This window comes from Limulus polyphemus, unplaced genomic scaffold, assembly GCF_000517525.1.
Source record: "Limulus polyphemus unplaced genomic scaffold, Limulus_polyphemus-2.1.2 Scaffold2153, whole genome shotgun sequence".
Lineage (NCBI taxonomy): Eukaryota > Metazoa > Arthropoda > Merostomata > Xiphosura > Limulidae > Limulus > Limulus polyphemus.
The window spans coordinates 23582-45977 of NW_013667763.1; the positions used below are offsets into that span (position 1 = coordinate 23582).

Consider the following 22396-nt stretch of genomic DNA (forward strand, 5'->3'; position numbering starts at 1 on the left):
GTGCGTCAAGACTTCATTCTTTGTTCTTTGTTCATCTTTACGTCCTTTATGTTAAGAGTATGTCCATATTTATGTACTTGATGTTAAGGCTTTGTGTTTTATGTGCGTCAAGACTTCATTCTTTGTTCTTTGTTCATCTTTACGTCCTTTATGTTAAGAGTATGTCCATATTTATGTACTTGATGTTAAGGCTTTGTGTTTTATGTGCGTCAAGACTTCATTCTTTGTTCTTTGTTCATCTTTACGTCCTTTATGTTATCAGTATGTCCATATTTATGTACTTTATGGTACTCTTATACTCCTTTAGGCACTGTATGATAAGGTTTGATGTTTTCTGTTCCTTTGTTTATGATTTTTCTGTTTTACGTCAACATTTATGTATTTCATAATAACGTACTTTGTTTTACATTCACCGTTATGTCCCGTATGATAAGGTTTTTAATCTCCTATTCTAAGTTGGCATGTTTTATTTTGAGATATCGAGATATTTTTTGCGACGATAACTTAAATTTGGAACGATTTTTTAATTTATACATTTTTTTTACAAAGACACCTCAGTTTTTGTTAAATAAAAGCAAATATACAGCACTGCTATATATTAAAACCAGAATAAACAGCTAATACAATACTGTTCATTAAAACCAGAATAAACAGCTAATACAATACTGGTCATTAAAATCAGTATAAACAGTTAATACAGTACTGGTCATTAAGATCAGTATAAACAGCTAATACACTACTCCTCACTCAAACCAATATAAACAGCTAATACACTACTCCTATATAAAATCAATATAGATTCCTAATACAGTACTCTTCATTGAAACAAATATAAACAGGTATTAAAGGATACTCATTGAATTCAACATAAACAGCTAATACACTCTCCTCACTCAAACCAATATAAACAGCTAATACACAGTGAAATCGTTATAAGTTAATTCTTTAATAATTTTATTTCGTTTTATTATTCTTCAGCATTTTTGAGACAAGATATAAAATATATCACTATTAATAGTGTGAAACCGAAAACAAGATACAAGAAACATGACATATACTGTTAAACTTGAAAGTATGTGCAATCTGACAGAGTTGTATATAACATTTCCTAAATAAGGAAAAAATAAAGTTAATCTTGCCAACAACAACAACAACAACAACAAAAAAGAAACAAAGGATTAGTGTTTCATTACACATATTTTGGGTCTTGCCTTATGTTACGTTCGAATTTCAAGCAATGAAATAGAAACTTGCAATGGAACTAGTGGAATGGATAAGGTAGACTTTTGAGACGTGGGTGGAGTGATGTCAAACCACTGCAAATGTTATTTAAAACCCATTACCCACGTTCCTAGGTTGTACTTTAAGACGAAGGAGTGGTGAGACAGAAACAACAAAACCCAAGCTAATCATGCTGTCAGGAGCAATCAGTATTGATCAAGAAAAAAGCTTCTTACATTTGCCACTCAAAGCTTGTAGTAACATCGAAATCACATTAGTCATAAACAATCAAAAGCAGAACCTTGACTGAAAGTAGCAGTATAAAGGAGAAGCTTGAAACATCTGAAATTGAAAGAAGGTAATTTCCAGCAATCACAAGTTATTAATTCGAAAATCCAATCTCTCCCTGTCTCTTCTTCATTGTATATACTGTTGCTATATGAACATCCATTACAATAATTATAATTTCAAAAAAAATTCTATTTTTCTCTTTAAGATTATTCACCTTGCTTGTCGGTGTGTTTTATATATATTCTTATAATTTTTTACACAGTGAACCAAAATATTTTGTACGTATCTATATATTTTTAACACAGTAAATCAGTGTATTTTGCATATATTTAGGTATTTTCAAACAAGTAAATCAGTGTATTTTGTATTTATTTACTTATTTTATGTCACGGTGAATCATTGTATTTTGTATGTATTTATATTTTAACAGTAAATTAACGTATTTTGTACGTGTTTATTTGTTTTTAACACAGTAAATCAATGTGTGTTATATGTATTTATTTGACTTCTAACACTTTAGAGTTTCTACATTGTGTCCGAAAGACTTCGGTCCATAAGGAAAATATAACATAGAAACAATATACTAAACAATTGTTATGATGTGTACACCTTTTACAAGCCAATGAAAAATAAGCGTACACATCATAATAATTGTCGTTGTAAAGGACTTATACAAATAGTGTTCTGATCACTACTGTGTTTGTTGTACCCCAGCCCGGCTTGAAGAGTTTTGGATTAAACAAAATGCGTCACCGGCAAAGGGTATGACAAATGTGGTATGGTTGGGATAGTAATGTTATACACTCTTCTAATTATTGAAAATCCCTAAGGGACTAGATAAATAATGTAGTGTTTGAAAATATAACTGGCCAAATAATAATGTCTTATGACAAGTATAATTGAAATATACTAAATAAAGCATATAAAAAAAGTGTCACTACTCTATGGGATTATACAATTGGGCCCGTATATTGATACTTAGAATTTTATCTAAGGCGTTTCAAAGATCAAAATCTCACTAGAGGTACTTAACCCACAAAATGCTGCAGTTGCTAATGAGACATACTGTTATCTTAGTTAGGGAAATTTTAATTACCGCTAATTGCTTGGTGTTTTTCATTGACTTGTAAAACACTTTTCATTGTTAGTAGCTAAACGCTATTTTACTAAATGAAAGTAAATTTAATTTTTATGAGTCTAAAAATCAAGTTCAAGGGCGTCCTTCTGTGCTGGATTAAGGCTTGTTCCTTTTATTTTTCTTTACTTTCTTGGTTAAACAATAGCTTAAGGTTTTTTTTTTATTAAGAAATAATATTTTATTTGCTTTGTTTTGAATTTCGCGCAAAGCTACACGTGGGCTATCTGCACTAGCTGTCTTTAATTTAGCAGTGATAGACTAGAGGAAAGGCATCTAGTCAGCACCACTTACCATCATCTCTTAGGCTACTCTTTTACCAACGAATAGTGGGATTGACCGTCACATTATTATTATAATGCTCCCAAGATTGAAAGAGCGAACATTTTTGTTGATAGGTTGCGAGTCGAGCGCCCTAATCACCAGGCTATGCCAGGCCTAATATTTTGTTATTGATAAGTTAGTTACATCAAACCGCACACTGACAAACTGTTAACAGTAATATCCATTACGGATGAGAAATACTTAGAATGTTTGCTACTCTTTTTTACCAACGAATAGTGGGATTGACCGTCACGTTATAACGCCCCCACGGCTGAAAGGGCGAATATGTTTGGTAACGGGGATTCGAACTCACGTCCCACAGATCGCGAGTCGAGCGCTTTAACCACCAGGCCCTTATTTCGGATGTACCTTAAGACTACGTAATTTCAAAAAAAAAGGTGAAATTTTCAAAACCTAAAAGTTTTTACTTAACAACAGAGTACACCAAAAATGCTACTTATCGGTAGCATGAGTATATTACACATGTAATGTAAATATTTCTGTTTAATTCCCTAGTGGGTTAGCAGCAAATTTGCCATTTACAACACTAAAATCAGAGGTTCTATTCCCCGCGGTGGACAGAGCGCTTATAGCCTATTGTATAGCTTTGCGCCAAAACAAATAAACAATACTTATTATTTTGACGTAATGAAAGATTTGCCGATAACTTTACTTAATAAACTTGTTTTGGCCGTGTTACTTATGGTATGAATTTTCAAATCACAGAACGTAACTTAAATTGGATAGATAATCAAGCTTGGTATCTCTTCAACAATGTTCCACTATTGCTCTTTAACCGTGTCGCAGTTATTTGGAAGCTGTTTTGTTACTGCGGTGAGAAACCACTGGCGAATTATATGAATATTAAATCTCTTTCGCCACTGGCTTAATCACGTGACGTGTCTTGGCGTGATGCCAAGAGATTTCGAGAACCTGTTAGTAAATAGTGCTAATGAGGTATGGATCCCGATTTCGCTAATTCAGCTTTTTACTAATAATTTGCATTTGTATGGAAATGTTCCGAAACGTTTGACCAGGGGGGAGATAGAACGCTAGAAAACATACAGTAAATTATATATACTTAAGAAAATAAAACTGTTTGTTTTCTCACTGACAAAACTGCTGAAATGGAGCGAAATTAACCGTAAAAATTGAGCAGTAGGTGTTTTTAGCTGATATACAAAATGTTTTTCAGCTTGTTCTGTCCTACTGTTCTAGTCACATATATTCACATACATTTTACTGGATTGTTTTATTGGTCGGAGTATCCAAACTTTGTGAAACTACCTGAAACTCTTATTTTCGTTAGGCCGAACGTGGCCCAGCGGTTAGCGTGACGAATGGTGAATTTGAAGATCTATGGTTTGCGTCACGTTACCTCAAAATAACGCTCTCTAGAACATGGGTGTGTTATAAGAGTTATCTGCGCTAGCCGTCCGCAGCTTCAAGGTGATAGACTAAAGGGAAGGCAGTTAGCTAACCAACAACCTAAGTTACATAAAATGTTTGATCATAGTAAATAAATCGAAACTGGTGATCTGTACTTAATCAAAAGCTCTTTTATTTAAAAAACAACAGAAGTACTTTCATTTATGAATCACTGATTTTTCTTGGTAGTTAACTTGTTGGCTGTTTAATTAACTGAGCATTGGGGGAGTAAATAGCAAATTATGCCAATTAAATTCTTCAGTTTATCGTGGGCTTTTAATTTCTGTCTTAAAAAACGAATTTACTCAAACAGATGTAATCTCTAGTATATAAGATATTACTTTTTCTTGATTTGTATTACTTCATTACTGATAAATTACTTTTTGTTTTTGACACATTAGGTATGAAGTAATAGGCAACGTATTTTCGATTCATCTATTAACAGAATGTATTGTCAGAAGAACTTATTCCATAGAATGTTGTAACTTATGAAATACATCTGGAGCTCCTAATGATAAAGAAAAATTTGTTGGTTATTGGCGGGCTCTGAGTGACCTCACATTTCTAACTGTCTTTCATAACAAAAACGGAGGGAATTTATTTCATCCGTACAACATCAATGGCTCTGTAACACGTTTTTAGTTTTTGAAAGTGAGTGTTGGGGCCTGGTGGGTAGGGCGTTCGATTTGCAATCTGCGGTTCGTGGGTTCGAATCCCCTCACCCAAAAACATAACGCCCCCACAGCTGAAAGGGCGAAAATGTTTGGTGACGGGGGTGGTTATTGTTTACCATAAGTGGTGGGGATGCTATAATGTGACGTTCAGTCCTACAATTTGATTAGAATAGCTCAAGAGTTGGCGGTGGGTGGTGTTGACTAGCTACCGTTTCTTTAGTCTATCACTTCGAGTAGCGCATATAAGTCTCGAGTAGTTTTACACGAAATAAAAAACAAACGTACTTATCTATATTCCATGCCATAGCATCACCTTGTAGCCACTTATTTGGATTTAAGCGCTAAAAACTGTTTTTAGATAATTTTCTTTTTTATTAATCCCGAAGGTACCTACAAATAATTTAATGTACTTAGTTTTCAATTGAGTAGCATGTTCTGTATTGTAAGGTTAAAGTTTCGAAAAGCGCGTGTTTTTATTGTAAGGTTAAGGTTTCGAAAAGCATATGTTTTCTATTGCAAGATTCACGTTAAGGTTTCGAAAAGAACGAGTTCGCTTTTATAAGATTCGAGTGAAGGCTTCGAGAAGCACATGTTCTCTATTGTAAGGTTTAAGTTAAGGTTACGAAAAGCATATGTTCTCTATTGTAAGGTTAAGGTTACGAAAAGCATATGTTCTCTATTGTAAGGTTAAGGTTACGAAAAGCATATGTTCTCTATTGTAAGGTTAAGGTTACGAAAAGCATATGTTCTCTGTTGTAAGGTTAAGGTTTCGAAAAGCACATGTTCTCTATTGTAAGGTTCAAGTTAAGGTTTCGAAAAGCGGGTGTTCTCAAATGTAAGGTTCATGCAAGCTAATGACAGATTATTAATATGTTTCTACAAGCTTGGTATGAGTGAACAAAATCCAACAAGTCCTCATCATGGGTAACTAAATTTCTCACGTTTTAGGAAGAAATATCGGTACACATTAAGCCACAAAGTTGTAACACGAACAGTTAATTGTATAAATGAACAATGATAAATATAATCAGCTCAATTATAACAATGGTAGAACATTTCCCATCTCCATGGTGACATGCCCTGCAAATGGACTCATAAAATTACTACTGATCAAACACTAGCCCTCAGTTACGATAGTTTATTACTTTCCAGAAAGATGTGTGAACGTTTCCCATCTCACAAGGTGATTTACCCTACAAATTGAGAGGCAAAAATTGCTACTGATCAAAACACTAGCTCTTAGCTACGATAGTTTATTAGTTTCAAATAGACTAGACATTCTTATGATGTTAGTCAACACGGTGATGCTGTAAAATGATTTAAAAAAAAGACAAAACGGTGTTTATAAAAAAATATTAAATTTAGCACGTTTCTACACAAAAAAAAGATTCAAAACGAAGGATCGTATTTCATTATTTAGAATTTGTCAGTACTTCTTGTAAGAAGTATGGTCATGCAATAAGGACAAGAATCCAAGATTCATGAGCCGACAAAGACCAGAAACATAATTCATAATGGAAATGGATAATAAATTTCTATTTCCAGATGCAATGTTCATATAGCAGAGGAGTTTACAGGAAACCTAGAGCTATTGTTAAATATCTCAAGTATAAATCAAACCAACCCAATAGCGTAAAGACAAGCCCCATACACCGACTAGTTTCCAGAATGAGTAAGATTAGTAATACAGCATATCCTTATAAAAAAGAAGAAAACCCATCAACAAAACCCGCTTCGGCAATATATAGTTTATGGAGGACAAAATATAAAGGGTATAAACACCAAAAATAAACAGAAAAAAATTGCAATCACCAGACATATCTCCGTGTGTCAAAGGTCTCTCTAGTAACAGTGAAGGATATAAAAACATGATCAAGTCAGAACAGCATTCAGAAGTCACAACACAATACAAATGAAGTTAGTACACACTTAAAGATCCACTAGTTATAACATCCCTTGTGAATGTAGACTCCATTACAACCACTAGCTATAACATCGCTTGCGAATGTAGTCTCCAATACAATCACTAGTTACAACATCCCTTGTGAATGTAGTCTCTAATACAATCACTAGTTACAACATCTCTTGTGAATATAGACTCCACTAGTTACAACATCTCTTAAATCCACTAGAGAGGAAATCCGTAGCTATAACACCTCTTGCGAGTGTAGACTCCAATATAAAAATACCAACAAAAAGTTAGAATTCTGGAGCATAATAGGGATACAAGATTCTGTAACAGCGATCTGCAATAGTCCATCACACCAACGAATACATTAAAATAAAAAGAAATAGCACTAAAATAATGGGATATGAATCACATATGAGAAGGAAAACAAAAGTAGCTTTATACACTCATCTAATTGATCGAAAAATCGGCCAACCTAGTATAGAAGCCGTCTAATAATCCTGAATATCTTCCAAGTAAGATTAGTCAAGTCCTAGCGGACAGACATTAACAAGTGAATCCTTTTATAAATGATGGATTAGAAGAAAAAAAAAAGGTTAGATTTTTCTGGATATGTTATTTATAGCAAGATCAATGATTTTTATTTTCGACTTGTTCAGCAGTGCATATTGTCCGATGTCCTTTATTATATCATTTTCCTTATGTGCATTTATTAACATTTTTGTTATTTGAATATCTTTGCATGTCTCGTGCTTTTCTCCTATGTTTAATATTTGTATTTGTTCTGTATATAATATATGTTTTGCTTTACTTTGATTATGAGGCCTCCATGGAGGATCTTTCAAGAGAAGAAAAAAATCAACTAGATTTTTTATCAAGAAAGTCCATGGTTGAATTCCGAGTACAACCGCCATAGAAACAGTCCATCGTAGGACTTTTCTGATTTGTTTGTTTGTTTGTTTAATTTCGCGAAAAGCTACTCGAGAGTTATCTGTATCCCGTTTCTAGGGGATGCAGCTATTTAACACTATGCACTGCCAATTCTTGGGCTACTATTTACCAACGACAAGTTGAACTGACCATCACATTATAATGTCCACACGGCTGAAAGAGCAAAAATGTTCGTTGAAAGGAATCGAAAATACGACCCGTAGATTGTGAGTCCAGCGTCCTAATTACCAGGTCATGTCAAGACTTATATTAGAATGTGCAAATACAACACGTTGTTCAATTTTTCACGTAGTTTTATTTGTATTAAGATTTGTTTGAAATAATTTCGAATTAAAAAACTGTCACAACAGATGAGTATGTTAGTTTTACGCTTGATTGAAATTCGCATTTGAAAATAGTTTACACCTAGAAATAAACATCATTTTTATCTAGAAATCAAAATCTTTGTCAAGAAATCAAGAACTTTTGCACTTAGAAATCAACATCTTTTTTTTTCTATCTAGAAATCAACCTGAACTGTTAAAACTAAATAATATTCAGGCAATAATGAGAGTAGCATAGTGAGGTAATTGTGGATTATTGTTGAACTTTTCGAACAAAAATCAAATCCCTTTTTTTATGCGCGTGTATGTATGTTGTAAAATAAAACTGAATAACTATCTTACAAAGAGGGGATAGGAATGAAAGTAATCGATGTGGGAAATCTAATAACTTTAAACCTGGCTTGTGCCAGACCTCTTCAATGTTAAAGTATAAAAATACCAACGGCTTGATGTCCCTGCACAATACCTCTCGATGCCATAAATCTGCAAGTCTAAAACTCGATATTAAAAGATTTTAAAATGCTTTGACTTAAAATAGGTCTCCATCTTTCCTTTTCTTTGACTTTAAGGGACGAAACTCTACTGACGTATAAATGAAGCTAAATATACATAGATTCCTTTCAGAAGAGATGAAAGAACAAACAGAAAACGAAGAATCTAGAGTCTCACGTTGTGAAGTAATAGAAAAGAATGTAGTCATAGAGTAAATCAAGGTTTCAAACGAACTAGTTGAGCGTACCGAATAATGAACTGAAACGATGAAACAAAATGAATAAAACAACACTTTCTTTCCACGGAAAAGAATGAGGAAATGAGTATGTGAAATAACCCAAAAAAAAGTGTAAAACATGACTTCGTAAATTAAAATGAGAAGTTGTTCTGGAAAACAAATCATGTTAGCAGAACAAAGGAAGAGTAGTAAGCACTTCTTACGGTACCGCTAAAGGTCTAAAAGTATAAAGAAGAAATGAACAAATAAGGAAGATTGATTTTAAACATTTATGTAACCTTAAAATATAGGATTTAGGGGAAAATAGAAATAACAGGTGCATGTAAGACTATTTATACATGTAAGATTATATAAATATTTCCTTCAAATCTTGAAGTTGCATGGAAAGAGTTTCGTATTAAAGCAAAGAAAATAAATTTCTTTGCAACTATATATATCAGATTTAGTCTTTAATTGACAAGTAAGACAGAGATCACCCCTGTCTTAATTATTCTCTGTCCTTACCGCTACTTTATTGTTTTAGTATCTTACACCATCCCATTGCCCTGAATAAACAGTCTGACTACTGCATCTTAGGTTAAGAATAATTTATTGTAAACATGATGAGAAAATGTCCGATAAATGAATGTTACTGAGACATCTATCGTGACACTTTTCCCGCTTAAAATATATTTCTTCTTGGATGTTAACTATTAGTTTAAATATCGGTGAAAAGAAATCTTCTTTATTTCTTGCTTAGTATTGATATCTACTTCAAAAACTTTCAAGATGTGTTTGGTGAGGAAACCAAATCTACTCTGTCAGACCAAAAACAAATCCAATCCTCAAAATACCTGGAATATTGTTTTCTACATGAATAGCTACAGAACTGATGTTAAGTTCGGAGAAATTTCAAAGAAAGTAACATCGCTCATACTTTCCATCGAGTACCTTAACCTTATACTTTCCATCTAGTACCTTAACCTTATACTTTCCATCGAGTACCTTAACCTTATACTTTCCATCTAGTACCTTAACCTTATACTTTCCATCTAGTACCTTAACCTTATACTTTCCATCTAGTACCTTAACCTTATACTTTCCATCTAGTACCTTAAATGTATATTTTCCATCCAGTAACTTAACCTTACGCTTTTTATTTAGTACCTTAAACTTATGCTTTCCATCCAATACCTTAAATTTTATAATCTATATTCAGTAACTTAACCTTATTGAAGTTATCATTATCATTTCTTCAAGTTTGGAAGTTAAAAATAAAAAAATAAAAGCGAATTAGTCAAATTAATACTTGCTTTAAAAATGCATCATTTTGTAAGAGGAAATAGGCTACACACATTAATTACCACAAGTCATCAAACTTCTAATGATTTCCTGATGACAGGATATTAAAATTCAGTCACATATTTGCATAAATTTACTTTAATTTGTCACGGTGACATGTAAAGGATATATCCCTAAAAATTAAGAGGCAATTTCAGAAATGCTCTCTCACAGAGAGAGAGAGAAAGGAGCCCGTTAGCTTCAGCTTTTTATTTTATTTTTGTTGCGTGCTTAGAAATTTACAACCGGCATTTTTCAATGGTTTGAAATGACCAAAAAAAATTAGAAAATAAAACCTACTATCTATCAACTCTACAAGAGTGATTTTCTCACATAGCATTTTTCCAGTGACGTGAAATATGAGTTCGATATAGACACCAAATGTTTGGAACAGATGCAATGTAGAGTTAGTGCCTAATCTAATTATCGCTCCTACGATTTTACTGTACTAAATCTTAGGAAGCACAAATACAGTCATTGATATTGGTAGTAATAGGCTTCATAAAATCATTTTTATTTCTGGAAGTGTGAGAATAACAAGAACCATTTCGAGTTTCAGAATACGACCATAGTTTGGGGCATGGTAGAAAATCTGGACATAAATAGTGAGTATTCTATTATCTGTCTGAGAATTATCCTTTTGTGTTTTATTTGTTAGAAAGGAGGATTTAAATTGGTGTTCAATAGCGTTGAATGGTTTTGTTTGCGAAAGAGGGTGAGGAATATTATCTGTAAATAAGTTCAGACGCAACAGTTCTTACTGTTGTACGTTTGAAGTATCTTATTCTAACCAGAAGCACAGAATATTACTCATGCCTTATATTAATAATTTGTGTAGGATAATGACATGGCGATGTGTTTCTATATTTGATTCCAGGATACTTCCTGACCATGTAACTATGCAATAACTGGAGAAATATAACATAGCCCTTACTGAGGAAGGACATAGCGAGGCTAATACATGATGAGGAGCCAAAGGGCATTAGATATTAAAGACGGACTCCTTCAATGTTCTTCATAATAGTTGAAAAACTCGCATAGCAGAGCGACTGGGAGAACAACAGGCTCTGAAACTACGTCCCAACCCAATTCAGAGCAAAACTATGTTTATAAGAGATTCCACTCCCAAACAAAATGTATTGCGATGAAGCTGGACATATCCCCTAGTTATATCAACAACATAAGTAGTACCAGGAGATATGTCCTGTTACTACTAATAAGATAATAAAGGACATATCTCCTGGTACTACTAACAAGATAGTAAAGGACATGTCACCTGGTTCTACGAACAAGATAATAAAGGACATGTCACCTGGTTCTACGAACAAGATAATAAAGGACATGTCACCTAGTTCTACGAACAAGATAATAAAGGACATGTCATCTGGTACTACTAACAAGATAGTAAAAGATATGTCATCTGGTACTACTAACAAGATAGTAAAGGACATGTCACCTGGTACTACGAACAAGATAATAAAGGACATGTCATCTGGTACTACTAACAAGATAGTAAAGGACATGTCACCTGGTACTACGAACAAGATAATAAAGAACATGTCACCTGGTACTACTAACAAGATAGTAAAGGAGTTTTATCCTGGTACTATTAATAAGATAATAAACAAGGAATTCATGTTGAAAAAACTTACAAGTAAATCCCACTCGATTACATACCTGTCAAGTACCCTGAACCGCAGTAATCCTATACGATTACATACCTGTCAAGTACCCTGAACCGCAGTAATCCTATGCGATTACATACCTGTCAAGTACCCTGAACCGCAGTAATCCTATACGATTACATACCTGTCAAGTACCCTGAACCGCAGTAATCCTATACGATTACATACATGACAAGTCCCCTGAACCGCAGTAATCCTATACGATTACATACCTGTCAAGTACCCTGAACCGCAGTAATCCTATACGATTACATACATGTAAAGTCCTCCAAATCACAATAATCCCATTCAATTACATACCTGTCCAGTCCACTTATGTAACTCCTGTAATTTTTGTGCCTTGTATATTTAAATATTGTCTTGAAAGAAGACGTTGTCGTATATAAAAGGGTTTATGAAAAGTTTAGCAAGATGAGTGGACGAAGATCGACCTTATAACATTGGAATTGGTTTTCATAGTTATTTAAGGAGTAAAACATTCTAAAATCATTGTACTTTATTTCTTTGGTCTGTTGTTAAGCATAAAGCTATGCAATTGGCTATCTGTGTTGTGCTCACCATGGGTATCGAAATTTGATTTTTAGCGTTAAAAGCCCACAGACTTGCCGCTGAGCCACTCGTGGCCAAAACTTTAAGAAAGAAGACAAAAAATGATCATATTTGTCGTTGGTACATAGTGGGAAATAGTGCAATTAATTATTTAAACAAGAGGGAATTCTCAATAGTCGCGGCTGTAATTAGATCTCAAATCGGTCAAGAGATGGAACTATGGGCTAAAAATTTGTACTTGGAAAAGAAAAAAACTCAAAGCCACTTTACGAGCTGCTATGTCATAGCTAAAAATAATTCATATTCCTATCAGGACTTGGCATGTCCTGGTGTTCAGAGCGCTCGAGTCGCAATCTGCTAATCGCAGGTTCGAATCTCGTCATCGAACATGCTCGTCCTTTTATCGTTATAATGAGACGTTCAATCCTTCCTTTCGTTGGCAAAGAGCAGACCAAGAGTTGGCGGTGGGTGATGTTGATTAGCTCTCTTGTGTCTGGTCTATCACTGCTAAATGACGGATGATTAGCGCAGATAGCCCTTGACTGGCTTTGCACGGACTTAAACAAACGAACAGCTCTATCAAAACATTATGTTTTTCTGACTTTCTACGAGCGTGCTTCAATGAACTGAAGATGTTTTTCATGTATATTATGAACGCTATGTACTTTTTTTTAACTGGATGTTATACAACATATCTCGATGACAGTGAGGGAAATCCAGTTATTTAGTGTTAGAAAACAACATTGTCATTTTCTGAAAATGAATTGTGTTAATTCATCTTGTTTGTAAGTCCGAATCATTATATATATATATACTACTAAAACTTTGAGATTGTTTGTTTGCTTGTCTAGTATATATATATATATAAACATATTTTAAAAATTACTTGACGAAGTTTTCGATCGGTGGTGTTTAATTTGCAACAGTGATGATCTGAAACAAGTCGAAAGCTCCCACAAAACGTCTTATCTTGTTAACTTATACACAGATGGATATGGGCTTTAGACTAAATCAAATCCTTTTTCCACTTAGCTCCTGTTCTTGATTTCATAGACCTCGCATCAGCTAAAATTTAAATTGATGAAAGTCGTATTTAATAAATGCGAAAAAACCTTTAAAATACGCATGTTTAACAATAACCATCATCAATTTACACGTCAACAGTGAAACAAACGCAACATTTTTCTGCTATTTAGACTTGTGTTTACCTTTCTCGAAAACAAAACGTAAATTGTTTTTCTTCAAAAACCTTTTGTTTACTAACATGTTTAAAATGTTTGTAAAAGTATACTTTTTTATATTCACACATTATACTTGTTATTATTTGAAGTTCATTGATTATTTTATTGTTTGTTTGTCATTGAGCACAATGTCCATTGAAAAAATTAAAAATATGTTTGTGATATTTTAGCAAGCTGATATTGAATGATCTCATACTTTTTCTTTCCGAATGGGTCGGGCATGCCCAGTGGTTAAATCCTCAGACTGTGAATCCGCGGCATTATGGTTTGCGTCCCTGTCCCGCAACAAGGTGGTCCGCACGTTGCAGCTCTGGGAGCATTACATAGTTGATGTCCAAATCCCACTATTCGATCACTTAAGAGTAGCCCAAAAGTTGGTATAAGAAGTTATTGAATACCTTCACCATAATCTATTAGTTCAAACGTAACAAGTAGTCCTTGCGTAGCTTTAGGCGAAATTCTACAAAACAAAAAACGAACAGAGTAGAGTCTTTTCGAAACATTTTTTGTTGACTTTCTTTGTGCTTTCGCTTTATTAAATATTTAATTATGATAAGTTTATGTTATTTTTATTTTGAACAGTTTGCTTAGAACATATTGTTATTATTATATATGCTTTCAAAGCATTTATGTTTTACGATGCACTACGATTGATATAACCATGAAGGCTGTGGTAGATGACTTGGTAGTTCTATAAGATATTTTACATAGATAAAATATTGTCTCACGTGAATAGCATTAAATGAAGGCTATGGTGGATGTCGTTGTAGTTCTATAAGATATTTTACAGAGATAAAATTTTACCTTATGTAAACAGCATTAACATGAAGGCTATGGTAGATGTCTTGGTAGTTATAGAAGATATTCTACATAGATAAAAATCTTATCTCACGTGAATAGCGTTAAAATGAAGACTGTGGTAGATGACTTGATGGTTCTAGAAGATATCGTACATGGTTAAAATTTTACCTCACATGAATAGCATTACCATGGAGGCTATGGTGAATAACATGGTTTTCTATGATATGGAGTCTATGAATAAAGTAAATGCTGCATTTTAGACTTCATAAAACAAATATGGCTGCTATGTACTTTACGTGTTAAACTGTTTGTTGTTGATTTAACGTAAGGCCATACAATGGACTATCAGCGATACTCCGAGCTAGTCAACAACACCCACCATTAACTGTTAAACAATTCTTGTCTGATCAAATATCAGGAATTTACCATCATTCTTATAGCAAACCAACAGCACCCATCTTTAACTGTTAAAGAATTTTTGTCTGATCAATTATTAGGAATTTGCCATCATTCTTATAGCACACCAAACAGCACCCACCATTAACTGTTAAAGAATTCTTGCATGATCAGATATGAGGAATTTGCCATCATTCTTATAGCACACCCGACAGCACCCAACATTAACTGTTAAATAACTCTTGTCTGATCAAATATCAGGAATTTGCCATCATTCTTATAGCGCACCCACGGCCCCAAAGTGCAAATCACGTTTTTATGACAACATAATGCGCACCTTGAGTCCTTGGGTTCTCAGTCCGCGCCTGGTAACCACCAAGTCAAGCTCATCCATTCGCTTGTGTTGAACTTTTAAAATATATGCACCCAACTAGCAGCTTAGACTGTGTACAAATAACATCTCACATTACGCTTATACAGTGATTTCAGTAGGATGTACTAACACCTCCTATTGGTATTTCCACCTTACGGTCTGGTTTGTTTGGAATTTCGCACAAAGCTACACGAGGATTATATGCGGTAGTCGTTCTTAATTTAGTAGTGACAGACCAGAGGGAAAACAAATAGTCAACACCACCCACGCAAACTCTTTTACCAACAAATAGTTGGGTTGACCGCATTATTATAACGCCCCCACGGCTGAAAGGGCCAGCATGTTTGGTGACGGAAATTTGAACCCGCGACCCTGAGGTTGCGCCTTAACCTCCAGGCCATCCAACTAATGATGATATATGGTAGATAATTATAAGAGAAATTTGAACTTCTATAAAATTAACCTGCTACGTTTTCATCTTCACTATAAAAGGGCGATTTAAAGTAGTATATATTTAGTTCGTATAATCAAATATCAAATAATTCAGGTAATTTCAACTCCTAAACCTAGCAAGATATCAATGACGAAGAACAATATAATATTAATTACAAATTTTACAATATATATATATAAATATACGCTAATATTTACGTTTTATGTCCGGTGTTCTGATTTCAAACAGAAGAAGTGGGCGTGGCCCATGTCATTAAGGCGCCGAATTGTGAGCCCGAGGGTCTGTGACTCGCGCCTCGTTGCCCGAAAATAGAGCTCCGCACTTTGGGGTCAAGGTTACGTTATAAGAGTGACAGTCAATAATGGTCCTTTGAATAGAGTAATGTAGCAATTCATCAGTTCAACATTAGAGATGGCTAACGCAGGTAACCTTTATGTAGCTTTGTGCAATATCTGAAATAAGGAAATGATTCGCAGAGAAATTTCCCGACGAAAGCGTAATTCTTTCTAAACATCAAATCAATAACTGAATTAGAAGAAAAAATATATATATGGTTAGTTAGATGCATAATACATCAGTTAGAATTAGTGTTAAATTTAGTTTGGGTTCTAAGAACGATGAGAAAAATAATGTTTGAAAAGAAAATATCTTCATTTTTACTTCTTAAGTAAACGGAGCCGATAAAACGAAAATTTAATTTCCTTGGTTAATCTGGATCTTTTGTTTTAAAGATTCGTTCTAAGATTGGGAGGATATGGTAAAAAAAAAAAAGATCCTGAAAGAAAATACTTAGAAACATTCCTTGTGAAGCGGAAATATGAAACAACCTTAATTGTTTTTATCTTCCGTGTGTAAAATTGAATTGCACAAGCTTATTGGGAGATTGTAACAACAGCTATTCCACAAGTAATTCAATAAATTCAACTTTTATTTTAGTGTTCATTGAATTGCTCTAGCTTATAAAACGAACATCTTACGAATTAGAAATGAAGGTCTATCTGGAGAAATAATTTTCTAACGTCTAAATAGATTTATGCTCATTTTCTTGAAATTTCCTATTTGGCAAATTGTACAGCGACGATTAGCGTTCTAACATATTCTGTTTTGCAAATAAATAAGATATGAATATCTAAAACTCTTAAAACTTCAAGACTAATTCTTTTGTTAATCTCAGCTTGTAATACTTTCGTTAATTTCAATCTCTCAACTTCATACAAATCCAAATTTTTTTATTACTATCTTTCATAAGAATTTGATAATTGTGATCTATTAATAATTTTTAATTTGCTCTCAGTAGAATATATACGATCTATAAGTACACTTTAGAGAAGTCATCACAAACATAGAAATCCCAGGTACCAAGATTGTTTAGGATATTTTATTAAACTGTATATTGGTTTTATTTTGTAATTACTTATCAAGGCATTTACTATAAATGTTTCTTTTCATTTGTATGTATTTTGATTAATAAATAAATTCGAAACCTAGTTACAGCGGCATTTTGCTATGTCATATTGTTCAATTACTGGTTACATCTTAGTGTTCACTTACCGGTTACATACTAGTGTTCAATTATTGAATACATCTCGGTGTTCAATATCCAGTTACATCATTGTGTTCAATAACCACTGACGTCTTAGTATTCAATTATTGGATACATCTCAGTGTTCAATAACCAGATACATCTTAGTATTCAATTATCGCTTACATCTTAGTGTTTAATAATTAGTTACATCTAAGTGTTCAGTTAGTAGATAAATCTTCGAGTTTGGTTATTGGTTACATCTTAGTGTTTACTAGTCAGCTTTGCCTTAGGTTTACTTACCGACTGTATCTTAATATTTACTTATCAGATGCTTTTTAATGTTTGCTTACCAGCAATGTCTAACTATTCAATTACTATTTATGTCTAACTTTAAATACCAGCTATTTTGTAAGGTTCAGTTTTCAGCTATATCTCAGTATTCATGATTCTAAGAGATATTCTTCAAAACGTGATGTCATTGTTTTCTTTTGTGACAATTTTTGGGCCTATAAAAAGGAAAAGTTCAAAAAGTCAGTCATTGCACTACCATGAAATTTATTATTTAAATAAAAATTGAGGAAAAGCTTAGATGCGTGTTTTGCTCCAGAGAAAAGAAGAAAGATCAGAAACCACCAGATAAAAATAAGGAGTCAATGTAAAATAAAATTCATTATTTGCTTGAACTTGCATTATTTACAATATTTTATCTTTACATATCTGTTTAGGTAGAATATACAAGTGCGGATTTTTCGGATCAAATATTTAAATTTACTGTGTCATCATATTAGATTTATTCATTGTAATTCATCGAAAGAAAAGCCATAAATTTTAATTTGTTTTTTTTGTTTTTTAATTTCGCGCAAAGCTACACTAGGGCTATCTGCGCTAGCCGTCCCTAATTTAGCAGTGTAAGACTAGAGGGAAAGCAGCTAGTCATCACCACCCACCGCCAACTCTTGGGCTACTCTTTTACCAACGAATAGTGGGATTGACCGTCACATTATAACGCCCCCACGGCTGAAAGGGCGAGCATGTTTGGTGTGACCCGCGACCCTCAGATTGCGAGTCGAGTGCCTTAACCACCTGGCCATGCCGGGCCATATAAATTTTAATAACAATTTAATACGAAAACTAAACGTTTGTCACTTTGTGGCATACTTCAATAATGTTGTCTACTTTAAAAGTTTTGTTTAACTTATACTTCATACTTATACCTAATGTGAAATATTACGGTGCGATGTTTTAGCAATAACGTTTTTGGAATAACTTGCTTAAACTGGAAAATACGATTTTCAAGAAAAAGAACAACAAAAACTTAACATATAATTTACGCAGACATATTTTCCAAAATATTATCTCTCTTAGAATTTATGACACTCATTTTTTTCTTAAAGCTCGTTTCGCTAATATCAACAAAACTATTTTCGCAAATATGTGACAAGCAACTCCCTAAAAACTTCCTCGATCTGAATAGATTATACAAAGTCATCTAATAAATCGCTCAAAATTGCTTTGATGTTATATACAGCTTAAAATAACATTTTAATTAAATGTCTCTACATCAGTAATTGCCGGAAGCCAAAAATACAGTTTGTGTATACAAAAAAAATCAGAAAACTAGAAAAATTTGCAAGCTAGGAACCATCATTTTAGCTGAGTGTTAAATATGTCAGAAGATGAAATCAGACAACTCGATAGTTTGAACCACACAGAAAAGCGAATAGTCAACGTAAACTTAATTACACACAAGTTGATGCTATCGGCAACACATACTGTAAGCAGACGTTGCTGTTGCAAGAGGTTGTTTTACTCGATGTATAGGCCTGCATAACTAACGGTACGTTGACGTTGCTACTAGTAACAAGTTTTTCTACCCAATAGATAGGCAAGCATTAATGTACGTTGACGTTGCTGTTAGCAACAGGCTGCTTCACTTAGTAGATAGGCATACATAACCTAAGTTAATATTGCTATCGGCAACCGATACTAATTTTACTCTGTGGATAGGCATACTCAGCAGTAAGTTTACGTTACTGTCCGCAACGATAGATAGACAAGCATGACTGTACATCGGTGAAATAATCCATAAGTCATTAAGAAACACTAATACTAATTGGCATGCCATAGGTATTTCAGTGTTTAACAGTGAAATTGGATGTAGTGTTAAGCATAAGGTAATTTACTTAAGTATCTATTGTGTTTTAGTCTACATATATATATATATAAAGTCAGATTCTGGTAAATACCTGTATAGAAAATTTCAAAAGTATACATGAATTGTAGTAAATTGCATCGATTCTCTGAACTTGTTCTCCAGTGGGTCAGCGCTAATTTTATGGATTTACAACGCTGAAATTCGGGGTTTGATCCTCCATGGTGGAACGCATGATCATCTATTTTGTAGTTTTGCGCTAACAAATGGAAAAGTAACTCTGAGATTAACTTCGTATGATAATTTTAAAACGTCGTTAGGTATACTATAAGTACTAAATTATATTTAATTTAAGTATATATTTTTATTTGAAGTCATTTCGATAACTTTAATAAAACAACATGTATCAGATTTGTTTTATACAGTCGCATTATAAGGATTGGTCAGGACAGATGAAATGGTAGTAGTGATTATAATTATAGATTTAACAGTAAGTTCTATTAAGATGCTGTTTTCAGGTTAGATACTATAATGTTACCATTACTAGTTTAGGTACTATAAAGATACTGTCGTCAGAACAGGTATTGTAATATTACAGTTACCAGGTTAGGTACTATAAGGCTACTGCTATTACATTAGATACTATAATGTTACCGTTACTAGATTAGGTATTATAATGCTACTGCCGTCAGAATAGGTATTGTAATATTACTAGGTTAAGTACTATAAGGCTACTGCTATTAGATTAGGTACTGTAATGTTACCATTACTAAGTTAGATACTATAAGGATACTGCCTATTAGATTAGGTACTGTAATGTTACCATTACTAAGTTAGATACTATAAGGATACTGCCATCAGATTAAGTACTGTAATGTTACCGTTACTAAGTTAGGTACTATAAGGCTGCTACTGTCAGATTAGGGGCTATAATGCTACCGTTACTAGGTTAGGTACTATACGAATACTGCCGTCAGATTAAGAACTGTAATGTTACCATTACTAGGTTAAATACTATAAGGATACTGCCGACAGATTAAACACTGTAATGTTACCGTTAGCAGGTTAGGTACTATAAGGCTACTGTCGTCAGATTAAGTATTATTGAGTGCTGTTCGAGGATCTAGTCAGCCATTTTTCCCTGCATAAGCGGCCAATGATTCTTCCTTTAATTAAAGTGTCTATTAAAAGGTTTGAATGTGAAAATAAAAAATGGGTGCAACGTTTTCATGTACTAGTTTGCGAGGAAGTTAATTAAAGTGTAATAACATTTTAAAACAACATTTACCATCTTCATACTTATCTAAATAAGTCTTATGATCGTCAAAGTGCCTCTGATGCATTTTTGTATGCATAGGACAGGTAGTTTTAAAGCTATAATCACTTTAAGTATTGGATTTTCTTCATGATTTCTTTCTATCAGCAATAAATCTTCAATTGAAGCTGTGGCAGATTAAATACACTCAAAGAATACAGATCCAAATCTGTGATTGTGGTATTGTAATGAGTTAAGCAAACGACAGAATAAGATGAAAAGTAATATTTTGTAGGATATGAAGAAATGGCCTTTTAAACTATATACTTGATAGCTAAACATAATGTCAAAGCAAACAAAACCACTTAACAATGTTATAAGATCTACTATTATATTGCAAATTGCGTTCAGTAACATATACTTCGAAATAAATCATTGGGTGTCAAATGCAATGCTTAAAAGTACATTTATAGCAGTTTAAACCATTTTTAATGAAAAGAAGAACCAGAAAGGAACAGGAATTCAATAGGCAGGAAATGCATGAAGTAACAAAAGTTTTCAACATAAAGGAACTCATCCAAGGTGCTGTGTTGTAGAGATGAATTATTGCTATATATCTCTAATTAATTACTTGGTGAAGTATTACTATATATACCTAATTAATTACTTGGTGAAGTATTGGTATATATATCTAGTTAATTACTTGGTGAAGTATTACTATATGTCTCTAATTGATTACTTGTTGAAGTATTGCTATATATATCTAATTAATTACTTGGTGAAGTATTGCTATATATCTCTAATTAATTAATTGGTGAAGTATTACTACACATATCTAATTGATTACTTGGTGAAGTATTGCTATATATATATATCTAATTAATTACTTGGTGAAGTATTACTATATATCTCTAATTAATTACTTGATGAAGTATTACTATATATCTCTAATTGATTACTTGGTGAAGTATTACTACACATATCTCTAATTCATTACTTGGTGAAATATTACTATATATCTCTAATTCATTAATTGTTGAAGTATTACTATACATCTCTAATTCATTACTTGCTGAAGTATTACTATATATATCTCTAATTCATTACTTCATGAAGTATTATTTTATATCTTTAATTCATTACTTGGTGAAGTATTACTTTATATCTCTAATTCATTACTTGGTGAAGTGTTACTTTATCTCTTAAAATCATTACTTATTGAAGTATTATTTTATATTTTAATTATTTACTTAGTGAAGTATTACTTTATATCTCTACTTCATAACGTGATGAAGTGTTATTTTATACCTCCAAATCGTTATTTGAAGAATTACTTTATATTTCTAGTTGATTATTAGATGAAGTGTAATTATATATATTTATAGTTCATTGCATTCTTTGTTTCATTTTTTACCTTTTTGGATTCACAGGAAAGATCCCGAGCTTTGAGATAACTTTAGATGTACTACTTCTGTTAAAATATTATCACCCAGACAAGCCGTTTCTCTGAACTGGGTTGTAATATCAAATTAATTTTATTATTTTCGTATTGTGACAAATGATATTTTCAACTATAGATTCTGTCAAAAGTGACATGCGTTTTTTATTTTGGCTATTCTAAAATTCTTATCTTGTATTTTCCTGAAGCTTTGTTTGTTT

General features: G+C 33.0%; 1 protein-coding gene across 1 annotated transcript in view; it reads left to right on the forward strand.

Annotated features, from left to right (window-relative positions):
* The window catches only part of LOC106466107 (GTPase-activating Rap/Ran-GAP domain-like protein 3), a 184701-nt gene that overhangs the window by 4168 nt on the left and 158137 nt on the right, over positions 1-22396 (forward strand). The window lies entirely within an intron of this gene.